Here is a 20972-nt window from a genome sequence, read left to right on the forward strand (position 1 = left end):
GTGTCCCTGTACACCTATTGTCTTTCTCTGGACGCTTAAAATTACAGGATCATTATAATGTTCTGCATGGAGCTAAAAATGTCGAAGTGCCATGTTCTTTACAGGAACTTTATGCTTTTAAATATTTGTGCTAATTGGGTGATAAATACTTGTACCCAAAATAACATATATTGCCTGATTAAAAAAAAAAAAAAGGCCATTATTATATTCCAACTGAAATTTTCAAATTAGTATTCAAGATGATGTTTTTTTTTCCATTTCCAAACTTAAGCCAGCATTTTTTTTCCTGGGGGAGAAGGATGCTCAATGGTCTGAATCAGGCATTTTTGAGTAATTTCTAAATATAAAACTGTGAGACATACAAAAATTCTTGTTATCACTTTTGAAAATCTTGAGTATTTTATGGAGAGCTGCAATCACTTGCAGGGATAACAATATGTATGAACTACAAGCATTTCTATTTTGGTAGACTGGCGTCAGTGACCAGAACTCTCCCAGATAATGATGGTGAAGTAGCCATAGTGCACTGCAGTGGATGATATTTTCAGTAGTATGATCATTGGAAAAAGGTACTGAAACTTGAAATTGCCTAATTCTTGCTTAGTATTTGAAAACAATGACTCAGAAAAGCAGAAAAGATCAAAAGGTCAAAGAGTAGAGGGAGAAATAACAGAAGAGTTGAGCTCAGGGAAGTAACTGGGGAGAGGCTGGAAACTGGACAGAAGATTCAACGAGGTCAACTGCACTTTTAGGATAAAAATTCAAGACAAAATGACATGGAAGAGATGAAGGAAAAGAGTATCAGAAGAATTTAACTTTGGAAGCAGGAGGAGAAAAAGAAAAGGGAGAAAAGTGAAGAGAAGATGGGCAGCAGGTAGGAAAGACAAAAATGGGAGGATGACTCCTATTCAGCTGATTGAAGAAGTTGATATATTGCATGGCAGTAGAAGGGATTGGGGTGAGGCAAAAACTACGTATAAGCAGAAGGTATGAAATTCATTAAGACTGGAAAATAATTGCTTTTTGTCCAGAAGAGGAACTTATTTGAAGAAGGACAGAAGAAATTTGTAGTGAAAGAAATTGATTTGGTCCCAACTTTTCACCCAAGGGCATTTGGCATGAACAGAAATAGGAAATGGAACGTGGAGGTTATAGGTCAGGAGAAGAATGGAGGAGGAATAGGGACTGCAAAATGTATGTTCATTCAGCTGAAAGTAGTTCTATATTGTTTTAAAAAGAATCTCATATTTCATGAAACCCATCAGCTTTGTCCTGACCTCAAAAGATAAATCTCTTGTAAAAACTGACTTATCAGGGAACTAGCAGTACGAGGTGTCCTTTCAGTCCCTGATCCATTTTGTCAGCACTATTAACACATTTATCTTGAAACATTATTTTCAACAAATCAAAATAGAAATCACTTTGAAAGCTTCCCTTTAAAAACAGCTACACTCGTTAAGTAAAAACAAGCCAAACTTTTTTTTCTATCACCATCTACACAAGCTTCAGCTTCTTAATAATAATAATAATAATTTTTTTAAAAATAGCTAACGAGAACAAAAATATTTTATTTTTCTTTCATAAGACTGTATGATGTGCAAGGTGGAGTATCCAAAGAAAATCAGGGCAGTTGATAGCAGGATGAGGAGGATATTATTGTATTTCAGAATATATTACTGCTATAGCATTTTGCTGTATGGACTCTGCACTATGTACAAATATGAAAGAAAAGACAGTCCTTACTCCCAGAATCTTTTCAGGTCATAGGTTAAATGCTGAACGTTCACCAGGCTTTAAAATTTCAGTGGCTATGGAGTGAAAGGATACAAGATAATCTAAAGCAGTGTCTGCTTTCATATAACAATACATACTATAAACCCTCCATTAAAAAAAAAATAATGAAATTCTTGGAATCAGTGTAAGAGTACTTCCAGCATCACAAAAGTAATGAACTTCAGTGGGATATGAAAAGTCATCCTGAAGGAACTGGGTGAAGGAGCCATTTTATATTAAATACAGATTTTTTTTTCTTAAATGTAATAAATGATAAGTGATTTTATATCACTTTGTCTAGCTCATCAAAAGGTTCTCCTGCATTTAAAAATCAATAATTTTTATTCATTTAAATATCTAAGTTTATTAACTTCCATAGTGCAGAGTATCCTCTTTTTTAGTTAGAAGAGAATGAAAAGTGACATAGTAGCAAAGCCAGCCAAACCTTTTTTCCTAAAAGAAAAAATATTTGCCAAATTTGATCCTACTAAGGTTGAAATGAGTTGTAAAATTCCCACTGACTTTCCATGTGTAAGTTGAGAATCCTTTCAAATTTGGCATTTTTACTTCTTTAATTCTTGAACAGAAGATCCCATCTAACAACTTCAGCTCTTCCCCCAAACATCAAAACAAAGAGGAAGTGGTATGAAATAAAAATATTTCAGTTGCAATGCGGTTTTATAGAATTTCTTTAAATTTGGTAACTTGTTTTTTAAAGGGTCTCTGTGTACAGGGGAAAATACATAGAGACAAAGTTAGAGCTCCTCTATAGATGAGGGAAGGATTGACAGACAGGTTTATTTCCTTGAAAAGGCGCTTCAACTATAAGTGCATATAGTTGCATCAATTATTCACATTTTATGTCACATAATCTCCTTTCCCATTAATGCATCAGATCATATACTTTTATTTTCCCTATGTTAATTTCAATGACAAAGTCCTATGGGTAGTTCTAAAATAAGGTAATGTATCATTAGAAAAATAGATTAACGGAGATAATTTAGAAGTAAAGGACCACATGAAGCAGCCGAGAGCATTGGAATCTGCTCTGCAATTCCTTTTAGCCCCCCAAAAAGCTATTTTGCACTTACTTGATTTTTTTAAATACAACCTAAAATAAAAGATTATTGACTTTGCAGTGTGAAAGACAAAGACATTCTGAGGAAAATCCAGTTGTTTGTTTTTTTTCTTTCCAAAAATGCTACTAGCTATATTAATTGTTTCAGAACTGTTTAAAATTTAACTTTTGCCAACATGGGATCATTTTTAGTTCTGGAGTTAGATATCAGTTGACATGAATGTCTGTTTACAATTTCAAAAACATCTTGGAGTGATAAAAGAGTATCTTGAGTAATCTAAAAGCACTGAAAGGATGCAGTTTTTATTATCCGTATAGTCATAAGAGACCAGCATAAAGACAGTTTGTTCAATCTTAGATCCCAAGGAGCATGAAGTTAACGGTGAAACTATGTTGAGGCTAAGATATCCATAACCATTACAAGATCAACAGTGGGATACTGAGAGTTTCCATAAGGGAGATGCAGAAGATGATCTGGCTTCTGTTGTATGCTAGTATTACGGGAATGTTACCATTTGTTTGCCTTCTATCACATACTAGGAATGTCCTAATTTCAAGATGAGACAAAACCATACAGAAATTAATGTGTTTGTCTTGTGTGAAAACTATGTCTGATATTGCAATACATTAATATGTGAGATACATTACCTTTCTCAGGGCATACTTGATTTATGTACAGAATTAAATTAGCATGCAGCCATCAAAAAACAAAACTGTAGGCACCCCTGAGCAGAACAACAAACCATAATTAAAATGCTGTGATTTTATGATTGATTTATTGTCGGAAAGCATCAAGGCTTTTTCATCCAGATTTTACAATTATGACTGTCTCCAAGCCTGACTGTTCATTGATTTAATTATATAAGCATATGTTTAATTTTAAGCACAGAAGTAGTCTCGAATGTTTTCAGACTACTAAAAGCAGTTGAGTATGTTCTTAAGCATCTTGCTGAGTGTCTGTATCGTTCCACAAGCTACGGCTATTGTTTAGGGAATTTGGCGTCTCACAGGAAAATGCCTTCTGGTCATGTTAAACTGGTTAAATGTAAAATAAAGTCTAAATACAAAGTGAATAGCTGTTTCTTGGTCTGGGATGAGGCACATATGTTTAGAACTGAGCAGTGAGTGAAATTAACCTGCCAGAATTTAAGCCAACAAACCAAACTTTTTAGTGTTCTAACTCCTTAAAGGAATGAGGGGGGGTATTACCTGGGGAAAGGAACAAGGAGAGGAAGATTGAAAGAAAGCTTTGGGATGCGGTATTACACTACATGAAAACTGCACCGATCACTTTTTGCTGAACCTGTCTAGGATCTTGTGAAGCAAGCCAGGCCCTCCAGCTTTCCACTGAGCTGAATAAAAATTCTCAAAAAACTCCATAAGCGCTGCAGAAGGGCAGAGCCGGTGCAAAGAGCTCCATTGTCCCCTGTGCTCTGCAAAGAGTAGAGAAGATAGAAAAGTCCTGTCCTGTTACCCTCTGGACATTTTCATCCAGGCTGTTCTTGTGCGGTTGCAAAGACTTAAGAAATGGGGTATTTCTGAACTCTCCTTCATTTCCTTCATCTTCTTCCATTCATCTCCTTCTTCCAGTGATTTAAAGATTTATGTAGCTTTTGACTCTTCTGTATACTTTGCGTGTAGCTTTTGGCATGGGAATTGTCAAGTTCTTTCAGGGTAATTGGGAGTGTTCTGCACCTTGTTGCCTAGGCAATGTGCTGAGTATTCCTTAAGGCCATGCAAGCTTAAGCATCTCTTAGTGGCTCCTGCAATGGTAGAGGGCTGTACTCAGTGCCTGGGGCAATCCCTTCCATGCCCTCAGGGGCTTCACTTCCTAGCTCTAATGCAGTTCCTTGATGAGTACTACAAGTCTGGAACTTCCTCATCGTATTCTTCATCATTTCAAAGCAGTACTGCCATTTTGGTAGTTGTGTAGTTACACAGAATTGCCTGGCTTTGCTTGAAGTGAGGTAGATTGAAGTAAGCAGGAGGTGAAATTGACTTTCCCAGTCAAAAAACATACCAGACTCTGCTTTTCATAGTGATCCTTCTACTTTTATTCTCAAGGCAAAGGTTTTTCCAGGCTCTAACAATAATTTCAGACCAGGTGAATTTTCAGTACTGAGGACCAGCTAAAGCCAGCAGTCTGGCCAGCTCAGAGCAATCCCTGCAGCCTGGGGAACACTCCCTTCAAGGCTTTTGACCCAGCTGAACTTGACTCCATTTTGTCTTGCCTTTTTATCTTAAGATGGTACATGCCTTTTGCCTCTTTTCTTCAAGAAGTGCCAAAACCCTTGATGGGACAGGACACCTGTTACCTTCAGGCAGAAAACCATGTGCGATGCCCACGTTTGGCTAGCTTTAATTCATGGATTAGTATAGGACATTATTAGCATAGCCCCATGGTCTTTCAGTGCACATGTAATAACTAAAAGCTGATAACTGAATTTGTTTCTGGCTTCTTTCTTAACTTGAAACGAGAAATCCATTTTTTTTCTAGGTACTGTAATGGAAAAAAATAGTTGTTATTTGTATTTATTACATTAAATGAGAAATTTCAGAAGAGGAATTTTCTACTGAAGATGAAGTGTAAGTGAAGTGCTGTTTTTAATAAACAGGCTTGTGATAGAGAATATGCCAAATCAGTATACTTCATGGACTTTCAAAAGAGGTGTTCCTGCACTCCTGCAGCACAACCTTTTGCCTCCTGCCAAGGTAATTATTACCTTAAATGATGATATATTTCAATATTTATTTTACTTGCACTGCTTAAGACTTCAAATGGAATTGAGGCAAAATAAAGACCTAAAGCATTCACAAATAATGTCTTATTGTCTCTGTGTCATATCTATGCTTGAACATACCATCTCCATCTGCTATTCGTATGCTGTAAATTATATAACATTTATTAAGGCTGTTATTTCGCAGTGGTACACTGACCAAGCTGAAGCTTTTTACACCACCCTGACATCAAATGCCTCACTGATTTTGCACAGAGGGATATAAATCTCTACCACAGAGACTTCTAAATTGGGATCATCTTTCTTTTCCTTTCTGTAAATCAAGTCTGTGTAGTCGAGTGCCTCAGGTATAGGTGATCTTTAAGAACATAGATTGAGTTCTCTAATGTCACGTGACATTGTATTTTAAAGACTGTAAATAGTTGATACATTTTTATTTATTCACAAATGACAACAAATTTTTAATTTTATGTTTATTCGCATATTTAGTCACATAGTGGTACAACTGCAGTGTTACACAAAGTAAACATTTCTATCTCAATCTTTTAATTATAAAAAGAATATACTTTATGTCTGCCGTAAGCGTACATCTGGGCTTTATCCAATACTTGTATGGCACACGCTGGTTCATAGCCAGCAATCCCCAAATAAATCCAGAACAGCTGAAAGCAGCAGGCTTGGAACACTGTTTTCTGTGGGCATTGGATAAGGAAAGGGAGTATGTACATGTGCATGAATACAGCTTGACAGAGGCATGCATATCTGCAGGTACAGTTATACATAAGGTGGTGTGATTTCATTTAAGGCAACTAAAGATAAACACTACTTATTTTAGTATTTTAATTAGATGATGTAGTATATGCAATGTGCAAACAAAACAATAAGCAAAAAATAAATTCTCTGTGACACTGAAACAGAACAGTAAAGCAATTCAGGATTATTACTGGATTCACTTTACTATGTTTAAGCAATCCTGTAAGTACTGCATACTGACAATAAATACTGTTAACAGTCTTGCAGCCCTTTGGCCCTGTACCACTTCTCTTTCTTGGCTTAAGCCACTCCATGAATTCATTTACTTTCCGGTTGAATAATTTCACTGCTGCTAAAGACATACCTCTTTGGGATTTAGTAGGATAAATGTAGTAATAATAGTGGTGGCAGGTGAACCATGTTAAATTTATTATCAAACATATTGTTTCTTTTTTATACAGCCTTGCCCAGAGATTCAGATGTGATGAGCTTTCTACAGATGCACAGTGAGAAGCACTTGTAGCTTCACAGAATTTTGTAAAACAAGGTGGTGCAAAAGAGGAACAGAGGGATGAAAAATTCACTGTTCATAATGCTTAAAAAAAAAACCACACAACATTCTTAAAAGCTTTACGGCCAACAAAGAACTTAGACTGTCCTGTGATTTCATTCTGGAGAGTAGAGTCTGTGGGTTGCAAACATTTGATCCTCGTGGCAAAGAGACTGGAAATTCAAAGGTGGCATTTTTAAAAACAGTCAGGGTTGCCTTGTTTCTTTCCCACTGAAGTCGAGATTTTTATAAACATAAGCTGAGACTCAGTCCTGCATTTGGTGCTTGTAAGTACTCTAGGAAACTTTAAAGGTGTCATTGTTTATTTGAAGCGCTACAGACTTTAACTAATAAGCCCTCCCAGCTCCTTCATGATTTGGATATCGTTGTGTCTGTGTTATTAGTAGAGAAACTGAACACTGACTTGAACATGGTGTCAGAGTTCACTCAGTGAGCACTCTGCGATTTCAAATCTAGCATTCTTGACTTCTGTATTAGCTCCAGTAATTTCACTTGCCTCCACAAATATTCACTAAGGGGAAAGGTAGAAACAATAAATATTTAGTTTAACATCTCCTTAGTTCAACGAATAGAAGATGGTTTCCACTATGTACTTCGTCATGCTTTTCCTTTTCGAGCTTTAAATTTCACACATATTAGTACGTCATTTTATATCCCTTAGACTGTTCTGGAGAAAAAGAAGAGTGTTTTTTTTTTTATATCCAGCCAGTGCTTTCTTACCCAGTTTTATTCTGTCTGCTTTCGGTGCTGATCGTGTGCCAAATATTGTCCCAGTTTCATTCTTTCAAATGGTTCTCTGTTCAGCTCTTTTTTTTCCCCCCCACACTTCTAGTTTCTTCCATATCTCCCTTTTGAGAGTCCTCTTTGCTTTTCTCATCATTTTCAGTTATCTGTTCAAATACTTCTTAATATTGACAAAGCAAAAACAGAAAGCAGATGTATTTTCTAAACAGGCCAAGATAAGGGTATTATCTGTAATAAGCATGGAAGATAGCAGTTGAAAGTCCCGAAAGCACACTGGTCTGCTTTGTTGTTATATCTCTTTGTAAACTTGTGTTTAGGAGAGAGTACTGGGTAAATTACAAGACAGTAGATATGGATTTCACATCAAGCAGAAATTGCTTTGCAGTTGGGGTAACTTAACCTCTCTCTCCTTCTTTGCTTATTCTTAGGGATGTTGCAAGATTAAATATAAAAGAACTTTAAAGAAGTTTCTTACCATATACTCAGAGGAGCTGTCTAGTGCAAAATAAAGCGAGTAGCAGCTATGTCTTTCATTTTTAGTTTAGGGAGAAGATGAAGGAGAAAGAACACAACAGAAAGGAGCAAATTAAGCCAAGGTCAGAGGAAAACACATCGATTTCTTTGATACATTTTTTTTTCTGACTCACAGTTTTTAGTGTTTCTTACACAGACTAATTGCCTTGAATTGCCTGATGTATGATTTAAGAAAAGAATTAACAAATATATCTGATTAACTGCTGTATATCCACGTACCTGAATGCGCCCTCATTTTTCTGTTTTCAGTTGTCAGCTTGTTCTGTTCATAAAGCAACATTTCAAATTTCAGCCTGCAATCTCCCTGTATCACAGAGCTTTACAAGCAGCTGACGCTGCTGTGGGTTGTGTTACTGTGTTGTAGCGGAATTAATTTAGCCTAAGAGCCCACACTTCAGATGTTCTTAAGGCAGGACTGTAACCTTATAGACAAAACTCTGATTTTTGTCAAAAGGAAAAGAAACTGACAGTTCTGCCGGAGTTTGTTGAACATGCATATTTAATTTCACTGCAAAGCATAGATCAGAAAATTGCCTGCATGCTTTATTAAGCAATAGATTAAAAGAAATTGATTAAAGCAATTGATTGTATCCTGTGCTAGGAAGTTTTTATGATCACGGAATCACATTAATGCCAAAAAGCACCTGTCAGCTTCAGAAAGGGCATCTACTGATTTGTTGACAGGCAATTTCATATTTTCTTTTTACAGAAGCTTGTATTAAAGTCTTGCTTGAACTAGATGATCTTGAACAGATATTTCCTTTTTGCCAGATGCTGAAATGCAGTTTTAGATACATCACGTGGTGTTTTGTTGATTTGTTTAAAATCCACACTGAAGGTGTTGAAACAATAAATTTTCCGTAGTGATGTCCATTATGTTCTCCCTTCCTACCCACAAATGCTGTTATGCACTCACTAAACCTGTTTAGTTGGACCTGTTAGATTCTGCACTGGATAATTCAGTAGAAAATTTCAGCATTTCTGTGTTAAGCAGCTTCCTTTTTGGGAGAGTATTGTGGGACCTATGGCAGTGTAGCAGTTTGCTAGAGAAAGAAGAAGGGGAAAGAACTGGACAAAGGACTCAGAAGAACTCTCATAACACAACTGCAGTGTTGCTTCCCTGAATGAGTCTGCCATACGTTTTCCTTCTCCAGGCCCCTCCGTAAACACATAATGCAGCTTGTGATGAGAATATACTGCAGTTTTCAGTGGCCAGGCTTGGTTTGTCAGTTAGAAAAATAGATGAGACGTTTCGGATATTGTTCTGCTTTGAGGTAAAGTGTGTCCCTGCCTCAGGATGATTCAGACATTTGTTATGTTTTCTAACTTTGTGCTTCTGCCTCTTCTGGGCCATGAGTAGTACAGATTACTTTTGTTTTATAGTCTAAGCTAATGTGTTTGCAAATTGCAGTGAAAGAATCTCAGAAAATTACTCTATACATCAGCGGAGACAGAACAAATGCGTTGTGGGTTTTTTTTTTCCTTTCAAACTGCTCCAGTGTGCTATTTGAGTGCAAATCAGTAGTTTTTATGAAGTGGCTGAAGTTAGTTCTGAATAAGCTATATTTCAGAGAATCTAATAATCAAAAATTTAACAAGTTTCCTCAGGATGGATAGGAAGATTAAATTAAAGGGTGGTTTATGTTAACATTTGGCTCTACAAAGAGGGAGAAATATTGCTGTGTGGAATACTTAGCTTCATTAGCAAAAGTAGCCCAATTAAAATATTTGCCATATGGGTTTTGTAGGGATTTCAAATAGACCTTTCTTGAATTTTCCTTGATTCAGAGATGCTAGCATTAAATGTGACACATGAGATGATAATTGCGAGGTAATTATTTGATTTTCACTAAACAGACATTTCCATTAGATTCCTTCTGGCAATATCTCGCTGAGGAAGTTCATTTTATAGCCAAATACAATATCAAGATGTCTTTTCTTTACTCAACTATGTAAGGAACAATAACCATAACTACCTCTTTTAATGTTCTTAGCCATCTGTACCTAGACACTCTGCGATGTATGATGTGCTACTTTCTGATTAGGCTATGAGATTTGCTGAACGTGGACTTGATGTTCCTCTTTTCCTTTCATGTAGACTAGCAAAACCAGCACTTGCATTTATCCTGCTTTTTGTAATAGTATCTTTGCATATAATCTACAAGGATTGGCTGTTAAGCTCTGCTGTCACAGCCTAGGGTGACACCCGTGATTAAAAGATCTGCCTGAATTCACCAGACTCCAGGTTTTTGCTTCTGGTTTCAAGATTAAAAAAGTCATGGTGCTTCAAAATTTCATTTCTAGGAGTGCAAAATCAGCTGCATTTTTCAGGCAGGGGCACATTATATGTAAAAAACGTCTCAAGATACTGAAATGAGACCTTTGTATGAGGTGATAGCATGAATTTAGATCCAAATCTCTACTCCAATAGACTGCTTAAAGCTTTTACTCTGCTTCCATAGTTGTGGAGGTTAATTTTACTTTAGATGCTCTGGCCAACCGTACTGAGATCACTGATCAGGTAGGGAAGCCAAGGCAGGGAGGTAGTACCTTACTGTGTGCCACTGGCCCTGGCTCAGCCCATGCTACATCGAGATACCACCATGGTTAGAAGCTCTGAAAATCAAATTCTTCTCTCATTTGCACAACCAAATGGGCTAATGACCATTTATGTCTGCTGAACTCTGCAGCTTCTGCACGTAAACGTGGAATTTGGAACCATGGCCAGTACAGTGCTTTGAGCAACCTGTTTTTGTCACTCAAGGTTTACTCTCATTATTCAGGTGTTATAAGTTTCATCAGCAAGTTGTAGCCTGCCTGTAAACTGTAGTTTGCACTTCTCTTGGAATTTTATATGCAGAGAGTGATTTTGCCTACATCTTTTTCTGTTTGGTATGGTTTATTTGTTGTCTGTGTGATTGTTTACTGATGTCTGGGAAAAAAGGAGAAGCACTGAAGTACTGAAACATACACAGACTGGTCATCAAGTCACTGGTGTTTGAAGATCAGTGTTGCTGATGAGCATGTCTCGTTGTTTCTCTAATAGCACCATGTGCAGCCTCCCCCAGAAGACAGGGCTGTCTGCTACAATGACGATCACTGGAAAAACAATGTTCTGGATAGTAATAAACAAAGATGACACTTGTCAGTGTCAGAAGTAGACTGTGACAAATGTGAATATAGCAGACAGTTTGAAAAACACAATTGTCTAAGTTCTGTAATTTCTAAGGGTATTTCCACAAGTAGTGTTATTATCATGCTAATCCATTTTGGTTTTGGTTTCTTTAGACTTTTGTAATATAGAACATTTATTTACTTTGTGCTTGTTTGTTTGTTTGTTTTTTTACTAACTGTAAGGAAAGCTAATACTCCAATATGCTGAGGAAAATGAAGAAGAGGGTACAAGATGAATTTGTGTTTTTCAGTAGTCTTTGAGTTGTTAATACAACAGACATGATAGTAATCCATTCTTGTAGCAAGTGTATCAAAGATAGAAATAACATACTTATATTTTTAACATAAATAATTAGAAAGCTGCAAATATTTCTGGAGTTTTAACTTAATGGTTGAGATTTTATCATCCAAGTTCTCTGGCCTTAGAGTTGTAAAGAATTTTCACTTCATAGAACCATGTCATAAAATGGTGGGTTGGAAGGGCCCGTTATGATCACTAGTTCCAACCCCCTGCTATAGTCAGGGACACCTCCCCCTAGACCAGGTTGCTCACAGCCCCATCCAGCCTGGCCTTGAATGCTTCCAGGGAGGGGCACCCACAGCCTCACTGCAGCCTGTTCCAGTGTCTCACCATCCTCACAGTAAAGAATTTCTTCCTACTATCTATTCTAAATCTACACTCTTCCAGTTTAAAGCCATTTCCCCTCATCCTGTCATTATATGCCCTTATTAAAAGTCCCTCCCCAGCTTTCCTGTAGGCCACCTTCAGGTACTGAAAGGCTGCTGTAAGGCCTTCCAGAGTCTTCTCCAGGCTGAAGATCCCCAGCTCTCTCTGCCTGTATGCATTATAATAATATTAACTTAATGTTAAATCAGCAAATGATCAGAAGCAATTTTTGTTCTTGTAACTGTATTAATAAAATATATGCTCTAACTAGAAAAAATCTTTCAAACATGGAAGTATATTTAGTGATTCTGTTAATAGATTAGGGCTTCCAGTTCAGTTTCTAATTTGAGTTTTTCACTCTTTGCTGCTGATGACTGCAGAAATGAATGTTTATTTCTAAAGGAAAATCATCATTTAAATGGATAGCTTTTCATTCTGTTATTATTTAAAAATGTAATTCTAAAAAATGCTCACCAAAAAGAAAAAAGAAAAAAAAAAGGAAAGAAAAAATCCTGCCAACTATATTCATGAGAGCAGTGGAATTTCACACGAAGTTCAGAAAAAGTATTTTTCAGATATGAATCCTCACATGGTCTCAGGAAGATGAAAGAGAGCAGAGAGTTAGTGTAGAACAACGGATGTTGCATGGTGGGTGCAGAGCATGCAGCGTTAAAATGATTATGAGAAAGGGTGGGCAGCAACTTTGGGAGTTGACGTTCCTCTTCACATAGGATGTTTTGTTGCTTACCAAAAATCACAGCAGTGTGTAAACCTTTTGGGATTGGTAAAGGAAACAGTAAACACTAACTTGATTTTGCATGCATTTCATTTCTTTTTCACAATTTTCTTCAGGAGAATTAACAGCATCAATAAAAATTAAGATTAAATGTAGGCTAAGATTATTCATGCAGTGAACTATCCTCTCTTAGTGCATATATTCAAGAGAATCTCAGAACATAGGCTATCTGTTTTACTTTACACAGTTTTCCTTGAAGGGATTCATTCAAATGGCCAGCAAAGATCGAAGTTTGTTGTCACTCTAAGTCTTTTTAGGGTAGTAAAGAAAGACAGTTATAACAACTCACCCGTAGTTTACATTGCTTAATCTGCTGAAGTGCTCATACTCAGTATGAGGTTTCATGGTTCAGTTGCTGGCCCACATTAGAATATTTTTGTAAAGTGGAATAGAAAAATAAATTTAAAAGCCTCACACCAAACTCTCAGAAATAAAGATCAGCAATGTTACGTAATGCATAATCACTCCCTGCAGTGGATATTGCAGCAAGTTCTTTTGTCCTGGGATAAAAGCAAGTTGATTGTGAATCTCTAAACACTGAAATACAGCCAAGTATGCATTGAAGGTTCTTCATTTACAAGGTTCATGCAGTTACAGTTAGACAATTTGTGTTAGTTCCATAAAATACACCATCTATTCATGTAGAAATCAATGTTATCCTTCTAGGAAGGATTTGGGAGACTGATTAATAGCCTTCACTATACTTATAAATCCTGGTCTATAGCTGTAACTAAATATGACTTCTGAGATCAATTTTTACTAGGAAATACTTTCTGATCATTTCATATAATCAAATCTGTGGTAAATACTGTTATGAAACAACTTGTGAAAGAGTGAATTTCCTTATTCTAAAATGACTTGGAAGATATTGACAATTCTTTATCTTTTTTTCACTAGCTTGAAAATATTTGGAATTAAATTTGATGTATTGAATCAGGAGTGCCAGTTGTTTTGGCTGAACTCTTGAAAGCTTTCATTTAGGAAAATGAAGTTACCTTCTGGTAAAATTCTTAGGGCCTTTTATAACTTTTAAATGAGAGTAGTATTACCGTGTGTTTATGGTTTCAAATGTAAGAATGTGTGCTTCATGTAAAATTAGCAAATTATAGTTTGTGAAGAAAATGGCTGAGATAGCCAGCAATCATAAAGCAGCAACAGCAAGATTCTGCCCTGAGCAGCTCCACAGATACTGGGTGGCAGAAGCAGCAAAGTGGTTGAAGTATCCCTATATAGTGTGAGGACATCCAACCCGTCTGCTTTAATGGAGAGATTTTCTTGGTGCCTGGGCCACATTTAGTGTATATCCATTATCCTTGCCACATCTGACATCCCATTTATACAGAAGGATTGCAATAGCTTCACTGAAAAATGGGTGGTAAAAGAGGAAGAGCCATATAGGATCCTTCATACGAGCTAGAAGAAATGCAAGTATTGCCCAAAATCCTGATGGTCTTTTGACATTCCTGTGAGTGGTCAAGAGGTGTCCTAGGAGCATAAACTGAAGTTGGTTCAGATATTGATTTGTCACTGTACTGACATTGGCCATATTATTACTCCATATGTTTTCTTTCATAAAAAGAGAATCTTTTGGTGTCTGTTGATTCATATGACTGTTTATTGATCATGTAGTTATAATACTGCCCTAAGTGTGCTTGATTAAAATATCAAAGTGGATGGCTCTTTTGACATCAAGTCAAACGTGAGGGCAAAGCAGAAGTTGGGAAAGGCCATTGCTGAGCAGCAGGAGATCTGTCTGTGACAAGTGTTTCACTCCCTCTTTGTATGTCCCTTTCTTTTCTTCTTTTTTTTTTTTTAATCTTTTTATTATATTTTATTTTCCATCCTCTTGCCCTAGATTTTTCTCTTGTGTTGAAAAAGCAGCATATTTTACTTGTTTGTCTTCTCTCTTTCATTTCCTGCTCCACTAGTCTTTTTCTTTCCCTTAGGAAAACCAGCAGCTTGCATCCCCTAACTTGCTCCCTGTCCTGTTTTTTCCTTCTGGTTTTGAGAGGACAGAGAATTTGGTATCAGGCTCTGACAGGCAGAAGTTTGCTGTCTCTACTTCATACACTGACACCTAATGGCAGGCACACATCTCTGAAACTTTTTAATGCTTTGGGTTGTATTGAAACCTGCCGGACCGTTTCAATCCAAGTTGTGAGAGCTGTTGAGTGCTTTTCTTCGTGGTTTTCACTGAATTAATCCCATTCTGTGTACAGTCTGAGAGGCTTTCCAGAAGTGGTCCGTAGAACTGCTTAGCTATCCTACTACTATTATTCCCTGATCAGACTGGCTATTTGCCAGACTTTTCACTAAATTTGCTATAAATACGGCAATTAATTCTTTTTTCCAGTTTATTGGAGGACTTTTTACTTGAGCTTTTTGACTCACAAAATATTGAAGACCACTGAGTCTCTGTCCATTTTTCTGCAACTTGATATTTGTATTTTACATATGGGTATCTCTTTCAAATAACATGTGTGTTGCTTTCCACTATTCTGTACTGTTGTCCATCAATTCTGACTGGCAAGGAGTCAAGGGAGATGGGTAAGGGAAAGATTGCTATTATGTAATATATGGTAGTTTAGATGAGTGCTATTTTATTATTTTTGTGGAGGTACATTTAAAATCAGTTGCTGTTCTGCTATATTAAAGGCCTGAATTCAGCCAGTAATGACCTCAATAGTGCCTGTTTTGATGTAATCCCTGCTTGCTGACTGCTGTTCCAAGAATAAAAATTTAAGCCAAAAGATTTAATGAAATCCTTTGGGATTAGTGCTAGCTGGGCTGGGGAAATTGCATATCAACCTTTTCTCTGTACTCTAACCATAAGGTTTGGTATTTGAATAGGAGGGTGTCCAAGAGCGACAACTCTGAGTTCATCAATAATTTACATTTTTGTTAGTCACAAACCTGGTATTTGGGATTCTGTTGCCATAGTAATCCATCTGGGCCTGAACGGATAGTGTTTTAAGTGGTGGTTGTATAGGGATTCACAGTGTGTGCTTTAAATCCCTTCTAAACTAATCCTCAGATCTGTTCTGTGTCTTATTTGAGGCTTTGACAAAATCAGTGTTATTCACAGGAAAAAGTTTATGCTGAGCAAATTAAACCCATAAAGTATTAGAATATGCATATGATCAAGGACTTCAAAGCTTATGAAGTATGACAATTTCTGTTTCAATATGTGGAACAATTAATAAATGCCCACAACTTTTTTTTTTTTTTTTTTTTCCAAAATACATTTAATTTATTGCACATTATGCAACTAGAAATTACCCAGTCTCTGTACTGGTTTATTAGCTAATTTATACTTCATAATCAAATGCTAGCCTCATTTTCCCAGATTTCAGTTCTATGTTTTATTAGATATCGGTCTATTCATAATACTGTATAACATCCACTTTCAATTAATCTTTTTTTCCCTCTCTTATAAGTTACTGTAAGGCTGACAAAAAATGTTTTGAAATTCCCATTTTCATTTCTAGCACTGCTGAAGTCGAATATTGAGGCGGCACTGCTAAACTCAGTAGGCAAAACACCAGCTGCTTTCAGTCTGATACTTGGTTTGTATTTTTCATTATACCACCCAACGCTTCCAAGTGGTTTATTGAAAACCTCCCAGATATGCCAGATGAAGGGAGGTACTCAGACTTGAAGGACAATCAGTAAACTCCCTGGCAAAACTGGACTCAGTTTCAGCTCTCGCAAAACCAAAACTCTCCCAAAATTTCCTGATTGCCAGGCCTTTTATTTTTTTATAGAAAAACTGTTGCCCAGTTGTCCTTCCAAATGGTCAGAAAACCGTAATACCATTACAGTGTCACTCCAGAGAATAGAGATTCAGTATGCAAGATTATTCCTCAGTTTCTGAAAGAAGAGAAAAAAATGCTCAAATAATATTCATATGCTCTACTAATAAGATTTTAGTCAGTAATCCTAAACAGACAAAAACTGTTTCTTCATACACTTTATAAAAGGTCACACATCTCTTCCTGGCTGTAAAGCTAGGAATAGAATAATAAAACTGCAGATGGCTCAAGAGATCTTGACAAAAACTTTATTTACCAGGCTGCTTTCCTTTTGTCTTTCATATTGTGGCTCACAGTGAATAATGAAGCATGTCATAGCCTTATGTGACTTATTTTTGTCATTTGGGATACGGAAAATGTTCTTTGTCACCTGTAATAAATGTAAATCTACCGTTTCTACAAGAGTTAAATGAGTTTCCTGAGAGAAAGTACAACAAATGTCTCCCTTGCAGTGGAGTGGGATTTCATTTCACAGACAACAATGTGCATGTATGTTATTAAATTCAGTGTGGCTGACTGAACTTTGTTTATTTTAGAGGTCTCATTCCTCTATCCCAGTTTAATGGGGCTATTGGTGTAATTGTGTGATTACCGCTAAATGTAGCAGGGAACAGAGAACTTAAAATGAACTAAAAAGGTTTTGTTTTGATTGATTTTGCATATCCTTATGACTAATGGAACCATAAGTTGCAGGTCATTTACATGATTACTTACCCTAACATTACATGTCCTAAAGTATCTTCTGTAGATATCATTTGTGAGGTATACATTATGCTCCAAGGGCATATTACAAGCTGTATGCAAGCATATCAGAATGTGTTTCTGTTGATATTTCCTATGGTTTTCATTAGGAAAAGCCTACTCCTGCAAATGTTACTGAAATGAAAAGGGAGCCGTGAAAGATACTAGCAGTATGACAGGTGCTATTTGTGGCTCTGGAAATATAGTTGTCACTGCAGGGGATCTCCTGCACTGAAGACCTGCAGGAGTCCATAACCAAGGGTGAATGAATTAATCTTCTAACAGTTCTCGTGAAAAATAACCTGTGTTTAATAGGAAGTAATAGAAACACCATTGAATTTCTGTAATATTTACTTTATCTTTCTCTACAAATACAAGTCTTTGGTTTCCTTTGCTTTTCTCTGTATATTTTAGCTTTGCAGATCACTGCAAGGAGTGCTGCTTTTTAGTCCCCATGACTATTGTTAGATGATATTGACTGGTTTTTACTCATTTGTTCCAGATCTACATTATGGTTTCTATATGTTTCAGAAACACTGACAGTGAACTTCACGAGGGCAGGCAGCCTGGCTGTTCTCAATTAATGGTGCTCTACAGTTACTCACACTTTTGCTTAAATTAGCTTCTCTAATCTAGAATTTGAACTATATTCTTGTTTGGTTATTTCCAACTAATGCTCCAGTAAACATCTATCTTCTCTTTCTTTACACTTTCTGTATTTGCAGCAGAAGGAAATAGTTAATCTTCTGAAAGGCTAAGTAATAATACAACACAGCTTGACACAGACAGCTTAGAGAAACAGGGAAAGATTGAGACAGTGTGCTGCAGAGCAGGTGTGACTCTCTGTGTTAATTTCTTTAAGGCACTTGGAGCTACCTCTATTCAAATGCAAGATGTATGCAGGGACCTGAACCAACACCTTGGCTCTGAACCCTGGGAGAAGGTTGGGATTAGATCTTTTAATTTAAACCTCTCACTATTCAGATCTGAATTTCACATCCCTCAGTTTGGGAGGACGTGGATAGCAGGGAGAGGCAAAATTTGTGTTGGATCCCTTCAGTAGGCATTTGAGTGCAGTAGTCTAGAGCAGGTCTTTTACAGCCTGTACCACTCCATTTTGTACAGCTGATAAGGAGCACCAGGCCAGCTGTCTTACAAATCCTAGGAAATGAGTAACTTTAACCCAGAGCTGTGTTATGCATCAGTATCTGAATTATTAAAAACCCTTTCAAAACAGGGATTTCTTAGCATCATCCTGCTAACTTCACACTGTTTGATAGCTCCACAACTCTTTATGGATCTCTAGGGCATAACAAAGTGGGCACTTAGAAGAGCTAATCCATATAGTTTTAGAAAGTTTAAAAGTCAATATCAAAATAATACAGTCTGCTTCAGACTTGCTTCAGACACACGGACCTTATAGTCCACAGCAGAAACACGTGTTGCCTAATGGGTATTTTCAGTAGACTAATATGAAAATGAGTACTTTCTGGGATATTTTGGGTACTGAAGGAACCATAAAGAGGACTACATTAACTTGCTATCAAAAAGAAGGGAAAAATAGATTTTTAAATCAATTATGTTCTGAATATTTTATTGTTTGGGTCATTAAAGATGGTTGCTGAGTTAATTTAGAGTGTTGCTGATCACAATTTGACTTTTTTAAAGTGCAGAGTAAGAGTCGATGTGATGTACTTTGACAATTGCAGGTAATCACAATTTTGTTCTCATCTGAAAAAGTTGATGTAAAATTGAAAATACATTTACCTATCTTGAGAACTGTTCATTTGCCTCCCTTTTTTAACCACATTGAACAAATTAGTCATCTTTGCCCTTAAGTATCTTCACAGTTTGATCCTGCCTGCTCTTTCACATCACTGCTGCCCTTACTGCAACCCTTTTTGCACATCAGTCCCAATTTTCTCCCTTTTCTCATACAGCCTTGATTTGAGAAAACTGTTAATAGTAAAAATCTGCAGAGCCAGTATGCTGTGTTCCTTCAAATCCTGCCTTAAAATTCATCTCTGCTGTGATGTTGTAAACTGCCAAAGACTCAGCAGCTGGTGTGCTGTGATCGTTACTTATGATGGTAATTGTCTGCACGAAGCAGTGGGAGCGAAGAATCAAACACCCCTCTGCTGCCCATTCCCCTGCTCTTTGGAAGCAGTGGAGGGCTGTGGCTGTCCTTGGAGGTACACATTGCTTCTTCCTTACCTCTTCGGCCTCATGGGATAATCCAGCTAGGGTTAATGAATTAGTTTTGAACAGAAGATTGCTAGCGTGGTGAATGTGAAAATCTGCCTTTTTTTCTGAACTGGGGAGAGCCACAGGTGTTCAAATGCAAATCAGGTGCCCAGAATTGGGGTGAGGTTTCAAAAGGGATTTGTCCTCCAGAACCTGTGGATTCCCCATGTCTGCTTCTATTGGTCTAAGTAAGATTAGCAAGTATGTTTTTTTAACATATGGAGCCGTATGGATTTTCTTCTTTTCTGGGATCTTTCACAAAACCCAAGGCTTCAAATCTTGGAGTAAACCAAAGCTTTATATAAAAATGGCAAACTTCTTTGCTACAAATGAAACCAACTAATTAATTTTACGTGGATGATAAATGCATCTATTTGTTTTTCTTACAGAAAAGTGGAATCGTGAGTAAACAAAGAGAAGAAAGCTGAGCAAACAGTCTGCATTGTGAACAGTAAGTGAACTGACTACATATTCTGAAATTGATAATTGCCTGTACTTCCATTTTCATGTTTTTTCTGTTCACAGTTCTTTTAGCAAGTGTAAAAAATGACTGCAGTGAGCATCTCTTCCCTTTATTCAACTCAGTTTCATGTCACGGGAGTAGGCTTTTATTAATCCTATAATCATCTTAGGTAAGAGGCCCAGATAATCCATGCACTGTACCTTCTTCACTGCCCATACTGAAAATATTGCAATTGATTTTTTCTTCTGGGTAGAAGTGAATTGTAACACTAGAAGCTACTATGTTAAAGTAGTATGACACTAAAGTTTGCTCACACCTGGAATTTTGCAGAGAAGTAGTTAGATTTTGGATCAATATAATAGTCAGATCCTGTTGGGGGGATATGTGAGAGAGTTTTATGGCTTCGTGTTATCCACCTAATCACTGATTAATTATTCTGAATTGCACTGGTCAGAGCTATACATTCACTGCCCAATATGAGCAATTGCCTGCAAGCTTACAGTGTTTGTCTGCATGGGCTGTGAAGAGAATGAACCATGAGAACAAGCCGTGTTTGTGTTGTGGAGGATGCTACTGATGTAGTCATCTGAAAAACATCTCAGATTCCTGGTGAAGTATCAGTTGGGATACAGCAGAGAACACATGCTGCTTTTACTGCCCTGGGAAAAGCAGTAGCGTGTATGTTTGAACTACATTACTGGGTAATGAAAGGCAGTAATGTCTTTCAAGAACCAAAACTGATGAATGTGAATTAAGGTATTTCTATTAACAGTTTACACTTAATAGTTCCTCTGTGTTATGTGCTAATAGACATTGCAACTTTGTTTAAGAAGGTAGTGGACAGTATGTAGTATGCAGAGAGTAAGTGCTGTTCAGCACCATTC

The 20972-nt window shown here is 36.9% G+C and overlaps 1 protein-coding gene across 2 annotated transcripts in view; it reads left to right on the plus strand.

The window, feature by feature from the left end:
* SYT1 (synaptotagmin 1) overlaps positions 1-20972 on the plus strand; it is a 337749-nt gene that overhangs the window by 101784 nt on the left and 214993 nt on the right. For both annotated transcript variants that reach the window (XM_048934819.1, XM_048934815.1), the window contains exon 3: positions 20015-20076. The gene's annotated coding sequence lies outside the window, so the exon portion shown is untranslated. The remainder of the gene's footprint in view (positions 1-20014; positions 20077-20972) is intronic.

Source organism: Lagopus muta, chromosome 1 (genome assembly GCF_023343835.1).
Source record: "Lagopus muta isolate bLagMut1 chromosome 1, bLagMut1 primary, whole genome shotgun sequence".
Classification (NCBI taxonomy): Eukaryota; Metazoa; Chordata; class Aves; order Galliformes; family Phasianidae; genus Lagopus; species Lagopus muta.